The sequence below is a fragment of the Lepus europaeus genome, chromosome 9, assembly GCF_033115175.1.
Source record: "Lepus europaeus isolate LE1 chromosome 9, mLepTim1.pri, whole genome shotgun sequence".
Taxonomy (NCBI): Eukaryota; Metazoa; Chordata; class Mammalia; order Lagomorpha; family Leporidae; genus Lepus; species Lepus europaeus.
In genome coordinates, this window is record NC_084835.1 from 71,918,817 (window position 1) to 71,939,567 (window position 20,751).

The following is a 20,751-nucleotide window of genomic DNA, read 5'->3' on the forward strand; positions in this document are numbered from 1 at the left end:
AGTTGATTCCGTATCTTAACTATTGTGAATTGAGCTGAAATAATCATGGGAGTACAGATAATTCTTTCATACGCTGATTTCATTTCCTTTGAGTAAATTCCCGGAAGTGGGATGGCTAGGTCATAAGTTAGGTCTATATTCAGATCTGAGGTATCTCCATACTGTCTTCCATACTGTCTTTCAACAGTAGATTAGGGTACCTTTTCCTCCATATCCTCGCCTGCATTTGCTGTTTCTTGATTTCTCTATGAAAGCCATTCTAATTGGTGTAAGATGAAACCTCATTGTGGTTTTGATTTGCATTTCCCTGATGGCTAGTGATCCTGAACATTTTTTCGTGTATGTCTGTTGGCCATTTGGATTTCTTCTTTTGAAAAATGCCTGTTTAAGTCCTTTGCCCATTTCTTAATTGGATTGTTTGTTTTGTTGTGGAGTTTTTTGATCTCTTTATATATTCTGGTTATTGATCCTTTATCAGTTGCATAGTTTGCAAATAACTTCTCCCATTATGTTGTTTGCCTCTTCACTTTCCTTAATGTTTCTTTTGCAATACAGAAGCTTCTCAATTTGATGTAATCCCATTTGTCAATTTTGGCTTTGATAACCTGTGCCTCTGGGGCCTTTTCCAAAAAAGTCTTTTCTATGCCAATGTCTTGCAGAGTTTCCCCAATGTTCTCTAATAATTTGATTGCATCGAGTCATAGATTTAGGTCTTTAATCCATTTTGAGTAGATTTTTGTATAAGGTTTTAGGTAGGGATCTTGCTTCATACTTCTGCAGGTGGAGATTCAGTTTTCCCAGCACCATTTGTTAAAGAGACTGTCCTTGCTCCAGGGATTGATTTTAGCTCCTTTGTCAAAGGTAAGTTGGCTGTAGATGCATGGATTGATTTCTGGTGTTTCTATTCTGTTCCAATGGTCTATCCATCTATTTTGTACCAGTACCAGGTTGTTTTGATTATAGCTGCCCTGCAGTATGTTATGTAGTCTGGTATTGTGATGCCTCCAGCTTTGTTTTTGTTGTATAAGATTGCTTTAACTATTTGTAGTCTTCTGTATTTCCATATGAATTTAAGTATTTATTCTGTATCTGAGAAGAATGTCCTTGGTATTTTGATTGATATTGCATTGAAATTGTACATTATTTTCAGTAGTATGGACGTTTTGATGATATTGATTCTTTCAATCTATGAACATGGGAGATTTTTCCATTTTTGTGTCTTCTTCTATTTTTTTCTTTAATGCTTTGTAATTCTCATTGTAGAGACCTTTGACATCTTGGTTAAATATATTCCCAGATATTTGATTTTTTTGTAGCTATTATGATGGGATTGATCTTAGAAGTTCTTTCTCAGTTGTGGCATTATCTGTGTATACAAAGGCTGTTGATTTTTGTGTATTGATTATATACCCTGCTCCTTTAACAAATTCTTCAATGAGTTCCAGTAGTCTATTAGTGGAGTCTTTTGGATCCCCTATGTATAGAATCATGTCATCAGCAAATAGGAATAGTTTGACTTCCTGCTTCTCAATTTATATCCCTTTGATTTCTTTTTCTTGCCTAATGGCTCTGGCTAAAACTTTGAGGACTATATTGAATAGCAGAGGTGAAAGTGGGCATCCTTGTTTGGTTCTGGATCTCAGTGGGAATGGTTCCAACTTTTCCCCATTCAATAGGATGCTGGCCATGGGTTTGTCACAAATTGCTTTGATTATATTGATGAATGTTCTTTATATAACCAATTTGCTTCAAATTTCATCATGAAAGGGTATTGTATTTTATCAAATGCTTTTTCTGTATCTATGATGTATCACATTGATTGATCTGTGAATGTTGAACCACCCTTGCATACCAGGATAAATCCCACTGGGTCCAAGTGAATGATCTTTCTATTGTTTTGTTGGATTCAAGTGGTTAGTATTTTGTTGAGGATTTTTGTGTCTATGTTCATTAGGAAAATTGGTCTGCAGTTCTCTTTCTCTGTTGTATCTTTTTCAGCTTTAGGAATTGAGGTGATGATGGTTTCATAGAAAGAATTTGGGAGGGTTCCCTCCTTTTCAATTGTTTTGAATAACTTAAGAAGAAGTGGAGTTGGTTTTTTCTTAAAAGTCTGGTAGAATTCAGCAGTGAAACCATCCAGTCCTGGGCTTTTCTTTATTGGGAGGGTCTTTATTACTGATTCAATTTCTGTCTTGGTTATTGTCTGTTTAGGTATTCTATGTCTTCATGGCTCAATGTAGGTAGGTTGTATGTGTGCAGGAATCTGTCCCTTTCTTCTAGGTTTCCTGATTTGTTGGCATACAGCTCTTTGTAGTAATTTCTGATGATCCTTTTTATTTGTGTGGTGTCTGTTGTTAACATTTCTTTTTTCATCTCTCGTTTTACTGATTTGAGTTTTCTCTCTTTTTGGTTAGTTGGGCCAATGGTGTGTCAACTTTGTTTATTTTTTTAAAAAAAACAGCTTCTATTTTGTTGATCTTTTGTATTTTTTTTGGTTTCAATTTTGTTTTTTATGTGACTGTAGGATGGAAAGTTCTGTAGATGTTTGTTAGGTCCATTTGGTCTGTAGTGCCGATTAACTCTGTTGTTTCCTTGCTAATTTTCTCTCTGGTTGATCTGTCCATTGCTGAATGTGGGGTATTGATATTCTATTGGAGCCTATGTCTCCCTTTAGATCGTTAGATTTCTTTTACAGAGCCAATTGCCCTGTAATTCAGTGCATATACATTTATAATAATCACATCTTTCTTATGAATTGATCCCTTAATCATTTTTAAAAAGATTTTGTTTATTTACTTGAGAGGCAGAGTTAGAGACAGTGAGAGGGAGAGACAGAGAGAAAGGTCCTCCACCTGCTGGTTCACTCCCTAAATGGCTACAGTGGCTGGAGCTGTGCCAATCCGAAGCCAGGTGCTTCTTTCCGGTCCCCCATGTGGGTGCAGGGCCCCAAGAAGTTAGGCCATCTTCCACTGTTTTCCCAGGCCACAGCAGAGAACTAGATTGGAAGAGGAGCAGCTGGGATTAGAACTGGTGCCCACACGGGATGCCTGCACCATAGGTGGAGGGTTAACCCACTGTACCATGGCGCTGGCCCCTGATCCCTTAATCATTATATAGTTCCCTTTTTTGTCTCTTTTAACAGTTTTTGTGTTAAAGTCTATTTTTTTCTGATATTAGGATGGCTACACCTGCTCTTTTTTGGTTTCTGAGAGCATGGGATAATGGGATATCTTTTTCCATCCTTTCAGTTTCAGTCCATGTGAATCTTTGTTGTTGAGGTGTGTTTCTTGTAGGCAGCAAATAGATGGGTTTTGTTTTTTAATCCATTCAGCCAGTCTGTGTCTTTTTAGTGGAGAGTTGAGGCCATTTACATTCAAGGTGACTATTGATAAGTAATGACTTTGCTCTGCCATTTTTACATAAATATTCCTATTTTTTACTTTAGATTTTCTTTGTACTTTTACTGGGAGATTTTCTGTTTTTGCCTTCTTTTGTAGTGATGCCCATGTTGCTGGGTTTCTGTGTATAGCACATCCTTAAGCATCCTTTGTAAGGCTGGTTGAGTGGTGACACATTCTTTCAATTTCTCTTTGTTATGAGATGTCTTTATTTCATCTTCTTTCATAAATGGGAGGTTTGCAGGGTACTATATTCTGGGTTCACAGTTTTTTCTCTTAAGACTTGGAATGTATCTCACCATTCTCTCCTAGCCTGTAGGGTTTCTGATGAGAAGTCAGCTGTGAGTCTAATTAGAGATCCTCTGAAAGTAATCTGGCACTTCTCTCATGCATGTTTTAGAATCTTCTTGGGGCCTGCTCTGTGGCGTAGTGGGTAAAACTGCTGCCTGCAGTGCTGGCATCCCAAATGAACATCAGGTTGAGTTCTGGCTGCTCCACTTCCAATCCAACACTCTGCTATGGCCTGGGAAAGCAGTAAAGATGGCCCAAGTCCTTGGGCCCCTGCACCCACATGGGAGACCCAGAAGAAGCTCCTGGCTCCTGGCATCAGATTGGCATAGCTCTGGCCATTGCAGCCATCTGGGGAGTGAACCAGCGGATGGCAGATCTCTCTCTCTCTCTCTCTCTCTCTCTCTCTCTCCTTATCTCTCTGTGTGCCTTTCAAATAAATAAATAACTTTAAAAAAATAAAAAAGAATCTTTTCTTTATGTTTTACTGTGGTGAGTTTAACTACAATGTGTTATGAAGATCTTTTCTGGTTATGTCTATTAGGAGTTCTGTGTGCTTCCTGGACTTGGATGTTCCTTTTTCCCTCCAAATTAGGGAAGTTTTGTGTAATTGTTTCACTAAAGAGGGCCTTCTAATCCATTCTCTCTTTCCGCACCTTCAGGAACTCCTAAGACCCATATTTTGGGTTGTTTGATAATAGTATTCTGTAGATCTCCAACAGTGTTTTTTAGTTTTCTAATTCCTTCTTGTTTTTGGTCAGACTGTAAAATTTGCAGAGATTTGTCTTCTATCTTGGGTATTCTTTCTTCTGCTTCACTGAGTCTGTTGTTAAGATATTCCACCACATTCTTCATTTGTTCTACTGAATTCTTCATTTCCAGGGTTTCATTTTGTTTTTTCTTTAAGATCTCAGTTTTATGGCAGAGATTTTCTTTTCTTTTCTTTTCTTTTCTTTTTTTTTTTTTTGACAGGCAGAGTGGACAGTGAGAGAGAGAGGCAGAGAGAAAGGTCTTCCTTTTGCTGTTGGTTCACCCTCCAATGGCCGCCGCGGCCAGTGTGCTGTGGCCAGCGCATCGCGCTGATCTGAAGCCAGGAGCCAGGTGCTTCTCCTGGTCTCCTATGGGGTGCAGAGGCCCAAGCATTTGGGCCATCCTCCACTGCACTCCCGGGCCACAGCAGAGAGCTGGCCTGGAAGAGGGGCAACCGGGACAGAATCCGGTGCCCCAACCGGGACTAGAACCCAGTGTGCTGGCGCCGCAAGGCGGAGGATTGCCCTATTGAGCCACGGCGCCGGCCGAGATTTTATTTCAAGTCATGTATAGACTTCAATAGTTTGTGGATTTGCTTCTGCTTACTTCTAAGTAATCCTATGATCAATTTTTTGAATTTCATTTCTGGCATTTCTTCAGTCTCTTCATCTTCACATTCTAGTATTGAAGTGTTGTGTTCTTTTGGAGGCATCATGTTGTCTTCCTTATTCTTGTTTCTTGAATTGCTGTATTTATTGTTTGGCATTTGTAGAGATGCTTGTTGGTTTCTTTTTTGTTTTGTTTTTTTTTTTCTCCCTGAGATGGCTTTTATCTTTGGAATATTCCTCTGTGGCCTAGTGGAGTGTCTGCTTTTTCAGTGAATACCCAGAGGCGTATGCTGGTTGTGGCCAGGGAGCTCTGTTCAGTGCCCAGGGGTGAAGGGAGTATCCAAGGTGATACCCAGGTTGGGCATGATAAATCTCCTCTTTTTTTATATCAGAGGGGATGTTTGTTCTGCTCTATTGGTATAGTTTCACTCACATCCTTTTCTCAAAGAAGACCAGTGCCTGAGTGCTAGCCTCAGTGTACAATATTTGTCACTGCTGCCCCAAGAATCACAACGAGAATCTGTGCAGTCCTTGGTGTGAGCACAGATCCCCCAGCAATGTCCCTCATCAGGGAATCAGGGAGCCCCAGGCTTGTGGAGCCACCCACAGTGACTGCCGAAAGTCTCAGCCATACCCTGTGCCCTCCTATGCAGCCACAGTGTTTTCACTGTCCTGGCATACAAGCTTCCCACAGTAATGAGCACCCAGCCCCCTGTCAGTTCTCCCAGCCAGACTCAGGATCTCTGTTCAGCTGGTTGTTAGGTTCGTGGACATGAGCTGGCACAGCTGTTATGTGTGTCCAAAATGGTGCCTTCCCTGTCTTGACTTGTTACAGGATGCCAGTGCAAGGTGGAGAGGGAGAGAAAAATGTGCCCCCCTTTATTCTCTAGTTTGGCAGGTACACTGTCCCCCACAGGGCTCTAAGCCAGGCCCACTCCAGGCTCTTCCCATAGCTTTATAGCCAGTGGCACGGACTGCTGCAGACTGGTCTCACCTCATTCTCCAAAGCTGGTGCTGAGGCTCTGAGCTGCTGCAGTCCTGAGTTGTATACATCCACACCCTCCATGTAGGTTCACAGTGTCCCTCTAATTTGCATGAAGTTTCCTCTGCGTTGTCTCCCTAAATCTTTCCTGAGACTACACTCTCTCCACTTTTTAAAAACTATCTTCCCTTAGATTGGAGCAGTAAGCTCCCTCCCTATTCTCCCGTCTCAGATCTCCCCCTTGTATTCATGATGGAGGAAAGCATATATATTAGGGGCCAATGCTTCCCAAAGCTTTTTTTTTTTAAAGATTGATTTGTCTATTTTTTTTAAATACTTCTTTATTTATTTGAATTGGAATTACAGAGAGAGAGAAGGAGAGGCAGAGCAGAGGCAGGGAGAGAGAGAGAGAGAGAGAGAAAGTCTTCCATCTGCTGGTTTACTCTCCAGCTGGCCACAATGGCTGGAGCTGTGCCGATCTAAAGCCAGGAGCAAAGAGTTTCTTCTGGGTCTCCCATGTGGGTGCAGGGGCCCAAGAGCTTGGACTATCTTCTACTGCTTTCTCAGGCCACAGCAGAGAGCTGGATTGGAAGTGGAGCAGCCAGGACCTTAACCGGCACCCATATGGGATACCAGCACTGCAGGTGGCGACTTTAACCGCTATGCCACAGTGCGGCCCCATCCCAAAGCTTAATTAATAATGGTGTATTAGAATGATTATGTATTTCTATGTTGCTCCCCAGTGAGGCTGAAGCTGCTGAGTGGCGAGAGGCTAGCAGAGCTCATTGGAAAGGGCAGAGCTGAGGCAAAGATCAGCAGTGGAGAGGAGGCAAGAATTTTCAAGCAGGATGAGGTCCAGGAGGAGGGGTGGGCAGAACTTAACAAGTAGCCTTGAGAATGGTCATGTGCAGGTATTCTAGGGACACAAGTCCCAGAGACTGGGACAAAATCCCTCATACTCAGGTAGCTCTTTATATTCCTGCTACTTGACTTTCTTGGGCATGATTCACGCAAGGGCTGGAAAATTCAGCTGTGTGGCAATTCCCAGCACTGACAGAATGACCCAGAAAGGAGAGTGTCCCTGAAGAAAGGATCTATATCAAACTCCTCCAAATTGGCCTTCTCCAAGATGTCAGGATAGCAAATTGCAAAAAGCACAGGCTTTGGAATCAGGGAGATGTGGGTTTGAGTCCTTGCTTTGTTAACTATTCACTGTGTGGCTATAGACACGTCATGAGTCTTCTCTAAATTTTTGTTTCTGTATCTTGAAATAGGATGAGAACAGTATGATAGCCTAGAAAGCACTAGTCCCTGGAACATGGAAATCCTCAACAAGTGCTGGCTTTCCTTCATCTCCTCTACCATTTAATAATCCTGCTTGACTAATCTTTCTTGTGGGTGCCATCTTTTTCTCCTTTGTCTTGCCACTGCAGCCACTGCCCAGGCATCTTATCCCTGGATCCTGCATTTCCCAGCATGTAGAGCTCCAGATTCTGGGACTACCTGCAGCCCAGGGGACAAGGATGAGAAGTCCTGGGTTTCTAGCTCTGTGAGCAGTGTGGCTTCTGGGATTTCACATGATCATAGGGAGCTGAGTGACTGAATAGAGATTAGGGTGCACCCTGGTAAGTGTAACCCCTGTGGAGGGAGGTATTACCTCTGCTTCAAATATTTTGGCAAGATTCACAAGCACCTTTCCATTTGTCTTTCAAAAATAAATTGGAGTTTTCTGGACCAATAATAGGTCCTTGCCCCAAAGATCAACTGTTCTGGTTTCTGTGTAATTGGAAGGTTTTCTGGACAGCAGGATTTTCAGCCCTACGCAAGCTAGAGTGGTTGGATGTGCTTATTAGGCCAGCAGGATCTGTGCTACCTGATCATGAGTCATGGTCCTAAGTAGGGTTCTTCAGTATTTCCTGCAGATTTCTGAGTTAGAATTTCCAGAATTAGAGCTTTTAGATCTGCATTTTAACATGCTCTCCAGTGCTGCTTTTTTTTAAAAGATTTATTTATATATTTGAAAGTCAGAGTTACACACACACACACACACACAGAGAGAGAGAGAGAGCGAGAGAGAGAGAGAGAGAGAGAGCATGCGTGCGCACGAGAGGTGTCTTCCATCTGCTGGTTGACTCCCCAATTGGCCGCAATGGCTGGAGCTGTGGCAATCTGAAGCCAGGAGCCAGGAGCCTCTTCCGGATCTCACTTGTGGGTGTAGGGGCCCAAGGACTTGAGCCATTTTCCACTGCTTCCCTAGGCCATAGCAGAGAGCTGGATCGGAAGTGGAGCAGCCGCGACTTGAACCGGAGCCCATATGGGTTGCTGGCACTGCAGGCAGTGGTTTTACGTGCTATGCCACAGCGCCAGTCTCTCCCCAGTGCTTCTAAGGCACACTTTAGTTTTTGAGAGTACTGCATTATCACTTTCTTCCCGTTTAGCTGCATTGAGCAATCTTCCCTCAGCCATAGTTGTCCTACATGGCCAGTATCAGGTAGAAAAATGGAAGATGTGGGAGCAAGTGTTTAGCCTAGTGGTAAAGATGCTTGCATCCCTTGTTAGAGTACCTGGAGTCTCCAGCTCCTGACTCCAGCTTCTGGCTGATGTAAACCCTGGGATGCAGCAGTGATGGCTCAAGGAATTGGGTCCCTGCCAATTCCTGTATTGAATTCTCACCTCCTAGCTTCAGTCTGGCCTAGCCCTGGCCTCTGTGAAAGGAGAGGAGTGAACCAGTGGCTGGGAGCTCTGACTGTCATCTCCCTGTGTGTATGTCTCTCCTTTTGTCTTTCTGATGGAGAGACAGAAGTCTCCAAGTCCTCTGAAATTTCAGCTTCTGCCATAATTGATTTCCAGCTTAGCAGTGACAATGGGAGTGCAGTGGGTCCTCTGCACATCAGCATGCCTGCATTTGCAGCTCCCTGAGATTTCCAGTTCTACTTTCAGGCTCATGGTGTCCTGAACCTCCCTGTGTCTTTGAAGGAAAGTCCGGCCATGGGCCCTGCATTGGTGTCAGAAGCACTGTGACCCTTTCCTTACACCTCAGTGATGTTCCAGATAGTAGAGCCTCCATTAGTTTATGTCCCTGAGTGAAGAGGACACAGAGCAGAGGCCACCTTCAATATTTGCATGGTATGGATGACATAGACACAGACCTGTTGTTTTAAGCCAGCGAGACTTCTGCACTGATTGTCACTGTGACCACAGCTAGACCGTCCCAGTAGACACCAGCCATCTTTTAACCAAGCATGATTCTCTAACCAGCCTCAAGTTCTTGGTTGTGGAGCAAGTGGCAGGTGCACAAAACTTTCCAGATTGATTCTCTGGGATGGGGCAGAAAAAGATGAAAGATTTATTTTTATAACTTTCTAGACTGAAATGGAAATTCTGAACAAACTACAGTGATGAGGTAGCTCCAGGCAGCCATCTGTAGACCTTTGTGCCTCTGCACCAGAAGTTTCAAAAAGTGACCAATCCTGAGCCTGGTTTGTGGAAGAGTCTTGCCAGCCCAAACAGAAGGCAAGGAAGGAAGAAGCCAGAGGTTACAAGGTCATGGAGATACAAGGCAGAGTCCCTGGGATCTGTGCAGCCAGTTGGAGAAGGATCAAGTCATCCAAATAGGTACCCTAAAGCTCAAAGAGCTTTCCCAAATGTGGGGTGGATTTATTTCCTGGGCTCTGGCAATTGGATTGTAATTCAAGTGGAAGTGTCCCTTCTCTTTGCATGTCAGGAAGTGAATGTAGCTGCTTCTGTTAGTCAGTAGAGATGAGTCAAAGAAGAAAAATCTCAATGAGGGACAGCCAAACCCACGAGAAGACACTGATTCCTCCTACAGTGCATGTGCCTGCTTGCATCTGCACTTCCCTGGCTCACCCCATCATGTCATCTGCCCTCCACCCTGGACACAAAAGGTGGCCCTGCAGCTGGCCTGGAACCAGGACAAGGTGCCGGGGGATGTTTGGGATTTTTGCCAAATCTCTGGACCAGCACATGCAGCAATATGTATTTTGTAATGGCTAAAGACTGATGTTCCATTAGGTGTTGTGTCACTTGGTCTCCTCAGGGAGAAATTAGAGAAGTTTAGAGATGGGTCCCTGCTTCAAGGAGATGCGCCAGTCCTGCTTCTCGGTGGAGCACGTGAGCATTCATTCCACGTGGAGCTCTGCTCTCTTTATTTTTATATTCCCCCTTCGTCTGAGACCCCACTCTGTTTCCTGCCCCTTCAAAGGCACCCGCTCTGATGCCTGAGTGTGCTGTGGGCCAGATGCTCTGCAGGCATCCGCTGTCTCTCTTCACGCCAGCCTTACCCGATGTGTGTTTACTGGTGGTCCTCTCTATGGGTCTATGGGGGCAGTGTTCCCTGACCTCCCCTCTCTTCTTCTGGGTGTTGAGTATGAAACCCAGAACACTGCCCATCCCTGCCAGAGACCATGCTCATTCCTGCTTCACCCTGTTACAGCCACACAGGGCACCTGAGCTCATGGCCTCTACCAGGAGCCGCGGCCTCACCCTTCTATATTAACATTGCCAGAAAGGAGGGGGCCATGTTACCCCTGTCTGCCCTGTGCCACTGCCTTACATCTTAGTTGGCTCAGAACCACATAGAGAAGAGAGGTCCTTTTTATTAAGCCCCTTCAAAAACTCCAACATCAAATCCTCTTTTTATTCCTTTCTATGGACAAGGGCCCTAAGGCGTAGCGTAAGCAATTCTCACAGCTTAACCTCTAGAGAGATCTCATCGTTTGGAGACCAGAACCGGACTTTCTGGCTCCAGAGTGTTCATTCTCATCCACTGTGACCCTTGGCCCATCAAACACGGAGTTCTTGGTGCACGTGTTTGTGGGTGTCTGTAAGTGTCCTGGGTGCCTGCACTCAGTGTCATGAAGATCCATCCATGTTGCCACACATGCACCTGTTTCTCTGCTTTGGCACTGAAGGATCAATATTGGTAGGGTCATGAGGAAGATGGCCTTTCATACTGATCCTGTCTTTACATTTCTGCATCGTATTATTCAGTAGAATATTGCCTGGAGGGGAGGGGGAGTACTATATAGGTGTAAACAAGGTGTGTGCCAACAATTACATCAGGTGTCCAAAACTCAAATTACCTTTCTTCATTAAAAATTGTTATCCATAGGAATTATCCTGTAAGCTATACCTAAAGAACTCATTTAGGTCCCCAAGCAGTTATAATAGCTTTACTTTCCCCATTTATAATATGGGGTGGGATAAACCAACACTGGTTTTAGGGGGAAATCCTCTCCTGGCTGAGTAACATTTGGGATTTGGGGAGCAAGGAAGGCTCCTGGGCCTGGGGAGAGGAAGATTGAAGAGTGAGGAGGGAGGGGTGTGATGGGGCCAAGGAGGGTGAGTGGGGTGGGTCTCTGTGCGTACTTTGGGACTCCACCCCTCTGTCACCTCAGCTCCTTCTCTCCAGAATGCTGGCTGCTCACTGCTGTCTACCGTTGCCTAAGAGGTAGGGGACGGGATGCCATCAGGGGATGGTTCTTGCTGGCATGGAAAATGCATGCTTATCAGTCCCCTTCTCTGCCAGTGGGCAGGGGGCGAATCTGGGGCTCCCACACCCATCTGCCAGCTGTGCCTGAAACCAGTTCTCCCAGGGCTGTTTCCCTACTTAACCCACACCTCCCGTGTGGATCTGCTGGCCACTCTGCCCATGTCCCTGGCTCTTAATCTACTTCCTGTCCCTTCTAGGGAAAGCTTTAGTCCCTGCCCTTGTGCCTCGCAGTGAAATCAAGTCACTGAGGCTTGGGGAAGTTCAGCCCAGTCCTGTTGTCTGTGAAGTGTGGAGTCTACCCGCACTCTGTACCCCTGCTCAGCTCACTGCCCTCATCCTGTTCTGCTGGGACCCCTCACACCCAGGGCATCGCTCTTTTCCACTGTCGTCCTGCCAGGCAGGACATCTGCTGGGGCTCCTTGCATGAGCCAGAGCATTTAGGTGGGAGCCTCTGCAACACAAGGGGGTTCTAGCATCCAGACCCGGAGCTGGGAGTTCAGCTGGGGGTGCACCTGTTCATCATGGTGAGAGCAACTTTGAGCTGCTCTCAGTTTCATAAATAAGTAAATAAGTACTGTTTTGGGGGTTTTGGTTAACTACCAGCATTGACCTCATCAAGGTCAAGTGCAGACCCTGACCTGGCCTCCATCCACTGGTTCACTCCCCAAATGGCTGTGAATGCTAGGGCTGGGCCAGGCTGAAGCCAGGAGCCAAGAGCTTCATCCAGGTCTCCCATATGGGTGCAGGGGCTCAAGGATTTGGACCATCTTCCGCTGCTTTCCCAAGTGCATTAGCAGGGAGCTGAATTGGAAGTGGAGCATCCGGGACTAGAACAGGTGCCCATATGATATGCCCGTGCCTCAGGCAGAGGATTCACCCACTGCACCATAGCACCAGCACCAGCTCCGCCCCCAGGACTCTTCAGTTGGAACTATTGGCTAAGAGAAGACTGGAGCATTATGGATAATAACCTATTTATAGAAAATGGAAATGAAATCAGTTAGAATCTGAATAAGACAAATTATCATCACTGAGAAATATTTTATTGAAGCTTGCCCTGGTGTAAGTCATTTAGAGAAATTAGTATCTTTTGGGGAGTTGTTTCATCTCAAAAAAAAAAAAAAAACAGATTCAAAGTGGATTTAGATAACTTGGTTTTTTGTTATGGAAGCCCAGCTAATTAAATCACTTTCCCTTGGAGGAACGCAAACACATCCTTTTCCTTTTTCTGTGTCATTTATCAGATAGGTTCTTAGGGTGCTCATCAGTTCAGTGCGTGAGTCAAATGTCATTTAAGAAATTAACCTCAGAGTTCTTGGATTCCAGTGGGCTTCAGCTTGTTTATAATCATCCCCAAATCTATTTGTAAATTGCAAGTTGTGGGAAAAATGCACCTGAGTAAGTTTGATCTCAGGTTCCCTGAGTTTATCCAGGGAACAGTGGTTAAAGTCCACAAGACTGAAAATCGTGCTCTATGAGTAGAGGTCATCAAGCTTTATTTTTGTCCCTCTGGATCTAAGTTTACCAGTAGCATCTCGACGCAGGTGTTTCCTCATCCCCCTGTCTCCTCATTTTTCTCCTGTTGGGATTGTTATTTGCGGGTGGGTAAGATTGCAGGCGCAGTAGTTAACTTGCTGCTGGTGATGTCTGCAGCCCATATTGGAGTGCCTGGTTTGAGTCCTGGCTCCTCTACTTCCAAGCCCGCTTCCTGCTAATGTATATTTTGGCCCCAGTGCTTGGGTTCCTGCCACCCATGTGGGAGACCCTGGCTGAGTTCTGGGCTCCTGGCTTCAAGCCTGGCCCAGCCTTGGGCATTTGAGGAGTGAACCAGTAGGTAGAAGTGCTCTCTCACTCGCTCGCTCGCTCTTCTCTCCCCCCCCCCCTTCCTCCTCTCCCTGTCCCTCTCCTCTTTCTCTATCTCTGAGGCCTGCCTTTCAAATGGATGAATCAATGAACTTTTCCAAGTTATTGTGGTAATCCAAATCTTTAGACTGAGTTTTGGATTAGGGGTTTTATTTCTCCAGTTCTTGTGGTTATTTTAAATCAGGAAGTGAGAAACTGTCTTCTCTCCTTCCCAGTTCTTGTCCCAGTCTTTGCCTCCTGCTGACTTGAGTGTTTATTGCTTAAAAAGAACCTAGAGAGAGATGGTGTGGGCCCTGAGGTGAAGAGTAATAAGGGGCAGGATGACGATGAGAGCAAGTTCTTGGCAAAATACAGAGGAAACTTGTAAAGGCCAGCGCTTGTCAGCAGCGAATGGGTTTCCTCTCAGAAGGAGATGTTGGGATAAGAGGTGATCCAGGGGCTTCTGCAGCAACTTCTAGAATGAGCCATCTCCCCAGGTGAGCTCATTCCAGGTGAGCAGGTGTTTCCGGGAACCAAGAAGAGGGGCCAAGGCCTTCTACAGACTAAAACCAAGCAGAGTCCTTCTGAGTTTCTGAGGCACTGAGTTTCCTAGCATAGGGTGATGATAATCCAAGAAGAAAGAGGTGCACCTGCTGAGCCGCTGGGAGATTTCCTCTTTGCATCAGGATTAAAAGGACCTGTGTCTGGTCAGTTGAGTTGCATTTTTATCACTGGCTTTGATTGTTTTATGAGGATTGTCTGTTAGTTTGTAAAAAAATTTTCAAACCAGGTTCCCAAATGGAGTTTAATTTCCTTCTCCATCAAAAACATCCCTAAAAATGGGCTCACCAGGGACCAGTGTTGTGGCACAGAGGGTTAAGCCTCTGCTTACAATGCTGGCATCCCATATCAGAGTGCTGGTTTGAGTTCTGGCTGCCCTGCTTCTGATTCAAACCCCTGCTGATGTTCCTGGGAAACCAGTGGACAATGGTCCAGGTACTTGGGCCCAGGCACTCACATGGGAGACCCGGATGGAGTTCCTGGCTCCTAGCTTTGACCAGGACCAGACCCTGCTGTTGTGGCCATTTGGTGGGTGAACCAGTGGATGGAAGATTCTGTCTCTCCCTCTCTGACACTTTGCCTGTCAGATAAATAAAAAAGAAATTAGTTCACTGGATAGCTTTTCCAAATGGGCATCAATCACAAAGTAAACCTAATTATTTGGGTCCATAGTCTCACTTTCTCATAACTTGGATTTCTATTTCATACATAGAGATCATGGAAGTGTTGATATTGTTGATATTGGATTTATATTTCACACATAGAGATCATGGAAATGTTAATATAAATTAAGGTTTTAAAACATCATGTGATACCCGGTTGCCCCTCTTCCAGGCCAGCTCTCTGCTGTGGCCAGGGAGTGCAGTGGAGGATGGCCCAAGTGCTTGGGCCCTGCACCCCATGGGAGACCAGGACAAGCACCTGGCTCCTGCCATCAGATCAGCGCGGTGCGCCGGCCGCAGCGCGCTACTGCAGCGGCCATTGGAGGGTGAACCAACGGCAAAAGGAAGACCTTTCTCTCTGTCTCTCTCTCTCTCTCTCACTGTCCACTCTGCCTGTCAAAAACAAAAACAAAAACAAAAAAACCATCATGTGATAGATTACTTACTAATCACAGAGGCAAAAGGCAGCTTGCAATGGGGAAACCTGGCAAGCATCCTTCTAAGGAAGTGATCCAGCAGTGTCATCAGTAATAGGGTAACCCGGCATCCTGTGCCATGTGATGTGACTACATGAGAAGGATGTGGCATCCAGGTAGTGACCTGGCTAAGGATGCTTGTCACTGGGAAAATTCACAAATTCTGTGACTCTGCGGTAGAATTCAGACTGTAAACCAGACTGGAACCTTCAGTGGAACACTCCAGACTCTCCCGAAGTCCCAGTCAGGGAACTGCGCTGGAGTTATGAGTGTCAGAGCCAGGAACTGAACCCAGGCACTCTGATGGCACATGCAGGTATCTTTTTTTTATTTTTTTTAAAAGATTTATTCATTTATTTGAAAGAATTAGAGAGAGGGAAAGACGCACAACTGCTGGTTCAACGACCAGCACTGGGCCAGGCTGAAATCAGGAGCTTCATCTCGGCCTCCCATGTGGGTTGCAGGGGCCCAAACACTTGGGCCATCTTCCGCTGATTTTGCGTTTCCCAGGCTATTAGCAGAGAGCTGGATTGGAAGTGCAGTAGCTGGGGTATGAACTGGCACCTGACTGGGATGCTGACATCCTAGGCAACAGCTTTGCCCACTTGCCCCGGATGCATTATCTTAACCACTAGGCAAAACCACTGCCCCTCTGTCTCCGTGTTTGCCAACTGGTACCCACTTGCTAAATTGAGTAGCAGATAAATTGTCTTAATTTTCGTTCATTCATTCATTCACTCATTCATTCGTATCTTGTATTGAACACCTCTTCCATACAATCCAAGAAGGCCCTGAACTGAATAGATGGCTTCAGAACACAGAGCACTGGGGGAGAGAAACAGGATCGGATGGTCCTGTTTTGTCTTCCCTGCCTACCTGGAAGTCTTTTGAAGTCAAGGTGCCTCGCACTCCACCTTTTATGGTTATCATGGGCTCTATTAAAGCATTAGTCAAAGGCCTGCTTTGTGTCTCTATATAAACAGTCAAGGATGGAAGTCAAGCCCTCTTTAGCTTGTTAGAAAATCACGTGGCAGGAAGATTACAGCTCAACCCCTTTTAATCATTTCCCACCCATATCTCTGCTCCCCAAACATCGTTTCTTTGAAAATCCATATTTCTTTGCTTTTCCTGTTCTATTTGTAATGACTGTTGTAATGACTGTTTGTAGAAAGCCCCTTGCTTTCTAGTTTCATAAATGAGCTTCCTAAGGGAATCTCAAGTGTCACTAACGTATGCTTTGAAGTATTTTTAGTGGCCAAAGAGTAAACCCAGGTAACTGATAGTAAAATAGAAGTTGCACAGAAGGAGCTATTTAAAAGCCATAAAATTTTAAATTATCCAGCAGGAGAGAGGAAATCCCTACTTGTTGCTTTCAATGCCTGGGTCACTTGGTTATTTAGTAACAGATGAAAGTTTATTTATTTATTTTTTTGAAAGTCAGAGTTATACCTACAGAGAGGGGGTGGTCTTCCATCCAATGCTTCATTCCCCATTTGGCCTCAACAGGGGAGCTGCGCTGATCTGAAGCCAGGGGCTTCATCTGGATCTCCCACACGGGTGCAGGGGCCCAAGGATTTGGGCCATCTTCCACTGCTTCTCCAGGCCACAGCACAGAGTGGGATTGGAAGTAGAGCAGCTGGGTCTCGAACCAGCGCCCATATGGGATGCCAGCATTTCAGGCCAGGGCATTAATCTGCTGCGCCACAGCACTGGCCCCTTCTGTGAACTTTTTGAAGTACCATTTTATAGTCTACTAGTGCAAAGGGATTCAGAAAAAAAACAGAAGGTGGCTGGCCAATAGTCAGAAACATTTTAAAGCGGGGCGTCTTGATGGGTGCCAGAAGACGAGTGGGTGAAATTAGTGGGCTTGTTAAATTAGGCCTGGGTGGCAGCTCTAGCACAGTTGAAGGCCCATGGATAACCTGGACGAGTCGCCACCTGCTGCTACAGTGGGGCCTTTTACCTCCCCTGCAGCTTCCAAGGGGCGGGGAGCCTGCCTCCTGCCCTAGGCCATCCGGGTATGTATGACTTCGTTCGCAGGCCATACCAGATTATCCACTTAAAAATTAGCCTGCTAGAGATTCATGGGATTCCGAGGCTCATCTGCAGTTGCCTAGGCAGGGCCAGACCACGTTTTCCCAGTCCTTAAGCAGTCTGCGTGCCGGGCGTTCCCAACCACTGTTCCGCAGGATCACACACGATATGGGAACAAGACGAAGCTGAACAAAGTGAGGCTCCCTTCTAAGCCATTGAGGTAGCTCTGTTTAGATTTTTGTTAGCAGAGAGTGCAACTTTGGAAAACCAGTGCACTCAAATACACTCTTGTGCTGTATTGTAACAAAAGCTCCCCTGCCCCGGGCTGCCTTTCGTGGAATCTTAGCATCTGTGGCAGCAGTGATGTGTGGACCGTCTCGATAATTTATTGCCCCCAGTATGAAACGGGTCCAGTATTCGGTACCTGTTAGGTCCCATGGCACAGCTAATTCTCTGTGAGTACACACAGGCTCAGGATTTTTATATCTGCCTGGTGCGGGCTTATCACTTACACACTCTCAAACTTTTCTCATCTGTAAAGTGGGGTGAATGAAACCCCACTTTTAATTGTGAGTCTGAATTCGGAGACTGGGCGGTGCTTGGTGGCGCTGGAACACAGTAATGGGTGAATCACGTCTATGAGGCAGATTTGCGTGGGGCGGTGCTCTGATTGCCGGAACCTGGGGGAAGGGGTGAAGCTACTTGGAAGGATTTCTGTATTCAAATGCGTCTCATCTGTAGTCTATCATATTCATGAACCGGAAAGTGCTTTTCCTTTGATGAGGACTCAGAGATGTAAACTTTTAAGGGAAAAACATAGTTGTTTCTAATTTCCCAAACAGGAGTTCTTGGATTTCCTCTAAACTCTTTCCCCACATAGTCATGGTATATGTCTTTTGGAATTCCTCACACCCACCCCTAGGTGTTGCTTATGGTGTTCCAAGTGCCCTGTAATTCCTACTTAGTTTTTCTTTATGAGTTGGATCGTTTTCCCCGGTGTTTGTAGACAGTCTGGGGGCATTCATTTGAATCCAGGTAAGTACTCTTGTTGAGATCAAAGGAACAAGTGTTTGGGGCAGAACTGGCTGAACTGCGCTTTTCAGTAATTGGTGTGATGGTTTTTCCCTCCTCAGACAAGTGAGGAAAGGGGCTTCTCCAAGGACAACGTCAGCCTCTGTGACTGAGAGCGGGGCTTCTCCAAGTACGGTGAAGAGCCCCATGACCTTCCAGGGGGTTCGCAAGTTTTGAGGTCCTCCATTTCCCCCTTGCAGAACTTCATGAGGCCAGATCTTCTCCAAAGACTTCAACCAGAACTTGTCATGGGGGCCTGAGTGCAGAAGCAGATGCGAGAATCTGCTGTCTTCTGCTTGGCCAGCCATTTAAAGGGATTTGCAAATACATAAAGCTACTATTCTTTTGAAAACATTTGCTTCAGAAAATACAGTTTTTAATAAAAATGAGTATGACACTTATGTTAACATGTGGTAGATTTAATATATTTAGATTTTTAGCTTTAATTTTTAATATTGTATCTACTCATATCATGTAAATAAAAGCATTTTGGGCTCCTTGGTGATTTTTTTTTTAAGACTTACGTATCTGAAAGGCAGAGTGACAGAAAAAGAGAGAGAGAGAGACCTTCCATGCACTCGTTCACTTCCCAAAAGGCCACAATAGCCAGGACTGGGCCAAGCTGACGCCAGGAGCCTGGAACCCCACCTTGGTCTCCCACATGGGTGTCAGGGACCCAAGCACTCGGGCCATCCTCTGCTGCCTTCCCAGGCACATCAGCAGGGAGCTGGATCGATAGTGGAGAGGCAGCTTAAATCACTGTGCCACAGTGTGGTCCCCTGGGGTCCTTGGTAATTTTTAAAAGTCTAAGGAGTCCTGAGATCAAAAAGTTTGAGAAATGCTGTTCTGGGGATTATGGCTTCTTGGAGTTTGGAATGTTTGCATTGGTTAGCATACTCAGACTTATTTTTTTTTTTTTTTTGTAAGTATGACTCTTACCATGAACTGGTGTGTATGAAACAAAGGTGAAGATTCCTTCTTTGTTACTTTCCAGGGAAGCAAAGGGTCCCTCAGGGTCTGAGTTGCCCTCCCCCACTGACTAGCCAAGCTCCTTGCTCCAGGGGCTGTGTGGGCTTGCCACGCAGGTGGGCTGTCCTCGTCCCTCTGGTCCCTCTGAGATGTACCTGGGGGTCCCGGAGCTTCAGAGGAGGAGATAATCCTTGCTCACTAACTTGATAACATTGACTTGTTTAGCACCTGTGTTCCTTGTGCTACCAGGCCTCTGCTGGGAAGCATCCAAGCTCAGGGTTCAAAATTCAAGCCAGATGAGTTTCCAGGGAACGGGGGATGAACTGCAAGGAGCCCTGAGGTGCACAGGGCAGGCGCCTTGGAGCATAAGAGTGGGTGGTGAGGAAAGCTGGACCACAGCCCACTTCTGTGCCTTTACATCATCCGCGCCGTGGGAAGAGGAGTAATGGGAGGGTGAACAGCAGTCAAGAAGCAGGGGGCACTGGGACAAAGGGAATGGCAGAGGAAGTGCAGGGAAGGAGGAGGTGTCACCAGCCCACCCTGCCACAGCTCAGGCCTCGGTCATGTAGCTGTGATCTCTCCAGCACCTGGAGCTGGTGGTTCTGACAGCCCCGGGAGACGCTCTGTGCTGTAATGCTGGCTCTCGGCCTTGGAAGGGTCAGCACGTGGTGACCATTGCTTGCCTTCAGACTTGTCTGTATATGTTGACTTCAAGATGCTGTATAGGAGGGCTGAAATTCAGGGGCATATTGGTTACAGTGTGACAAAGATGGTGGATATTTGGTGGATAAAGAGCGATGATTTTTTTTTTTTAAGATTTTATTTATTGATCTGAAAGTTAGAAAGAGGAGGAGAGAAGAAAGAGAGATCTTCCATCCACTGGTTCACTACCCCAAATAGCCGCAATGGCCAGTGCAGGGCCAGGCTGAAGCCAGGAGCTTCTTTCAAGTCTCCCACATGGGTGCAGGGACCCAAGCACTTCCACTGCCTTCCCAGGCACATTAGCAGGGAGCTAGATCAGAAGTGGAACAGCCCCCTTATGGGATGCTGGCATTGCAGGCAGAGACTTAACCTTCTATGCCACAGTGTCAGCCCAGTGCTTTTGATTTTCAATGTGATGAACTTGAGAGCACCCAGGTAGAGATGTCAGAAATAAGGATGTGGGTAGATGTTTAGCCTAACAGTGTAGATGCTGCTTAGGTTGCCTAAGTCCCTTATCAGAGTGCCTGGGTTTGAGTCTTGGCTCCATTGCTGATTCTGGGTTCCTGCTAATACAGACCCTAGGAGGCAGCATCATGATGGCTGAAGTACTTGGAGTGCTGACCACCCGCGTGGGAGACCCAGACTAAACTCCCAGCTCCAGGCATCAACCTGGCCCAACCCCAGCTGTTGTGAGCATTTGGGAAGTGAACCAGTGGATAAAAGAACTATCTCTGTCTCTCTGCCTTTCCAATAAACAAAATTAAATTAAAATAAATTTTAAAAAGAAAGGCTATGTATCTCGGGAGAGGGGCTGGGGCTGGATGTGTTGCTCTGGGAATCAGGGTCATACCGAGATGGCGGGACCTGTCGCTGCTGTGATTTTACTAACGGTGTCT

At 45.8% G+C, this 20,751-nt stretch overlaps 1 protein-coding gene across 1 annotated transcript in view; it reads left to right on the top strand.

Annotated features, from left to right (window-relative positions):
• The window catches only part of LOC133766332 (laminin subunit alpha-3-like), a 197,919-nt gene that overhangs the window by 50,137 nt on the left and 127,031 nt on the right, over window positions 1-20,751 (top strand).